Here is a 1196-nt window from a genome sequence, read left to right as displayed (position 1 = left end):
TGCTCAACTATGTTCATAGCAGCATTGTTTGTAATAGCCAGAACCTGGAAACAACCTAGATGCCCTTCAATGGAAGAATGGATGAAGAACGTATGGAATATATACATATTAGAGTACTACTCAGCAGTAAAAAACAAGGACTTTGTGAATTTTGCATACAAATGGATGGAGATAGAAAACACTATCCTGAGTGAGATAAGCCAGATCCAAAAAGAGGAACATGGGATGTACTCATTCATACTTGGCTTCTAGCCATTAATAAAGGACATTGAGCCTATAATTCGTAATGCTAGAGAAGCTAAAAAAAGAGGTGAACCCAAAGAAAAACGTATCGTTATCCTCCTGGATATTAACCTTCATCAGGCAATGAAAGGAGACAGAGACAGAGACCCACATTGGAGCACCAGACAGAAATTCCAAGGTCCAAATCAGGAGCAGGAGAGATCACGAGCAAGGAACTCAGGACCGCAAGGGGTGCACCCACACACTGAGAGAATGGGGATGATCTATCAGGAACCCACCAAGGCCATATGGACTGGGTCTGAATAAGCATGGGATAAAACCGGACTCGCTGAACATAGCTGACAATGAGGACTGCTGAGAACTCAAGAACAATGGCACCGGATTTTGATCCTACTGCAGGTACTGGCTTTGTGGGAACCTAGGCAGTTTGGATGCTCACCTTACTAGACCTGGAAGGAGGTGGGAGGTCCTTGGACTTCCCACAGGGCAGGGAACCCTCACTGCTCTTTGGGCTGATGAGGGTGGGAGAGTTGACTGGGGAGGGGGAGGGAAATGGGAGGCGGTGGCGGGCAGGAGACAAATCAAAACAACTTTGAGATATCATCTGACACCTGTCAGAATGGCTAAAATCAAAAACACCAATGATAGCCTTTGCTGGAGAGGTTGTAAAGTAAGGGGTACACTCATCCATTGCTGGTGGGAATGCAAACTTTTGCAACCACTTTGGAAATCAGTGTGGCGATTTCTCAGGAAATTCGGGATCAACCTACTTCAAGACCCAGCAATACCACTCTTGGGAATATACCCAAGAGATGCCTGATCATATGACAAAAGCATTTGTTCAACTATGTTCATAGCAGCATTATTTGCAATAGCCAGAACCTAGAAACAACCTAGATGCCCTTCTATGGAAGAATGGATGAAGAAAGTGTGGAATATATACATATTAAAGT

The sequence above is a fragment of the Microtus ochrogaster genome, unplaced genomic scaffold (assembly GCF_000317375.1).
Source record: "Microtus ochrogaster isolate Prairie Vole_2 unplaced genomic scaffold, MicOch1.0 UNK138, whole genome shotgun sequence".
Lineage (NCBI taxonomy): Eukaryota > Metazoa > Chordata > Mammalia > Rodentia > Cricetidae > Microtus > Microtus ochrogaster.
This window is presented reverse-complemented; position numbering follows the sequence as displayed.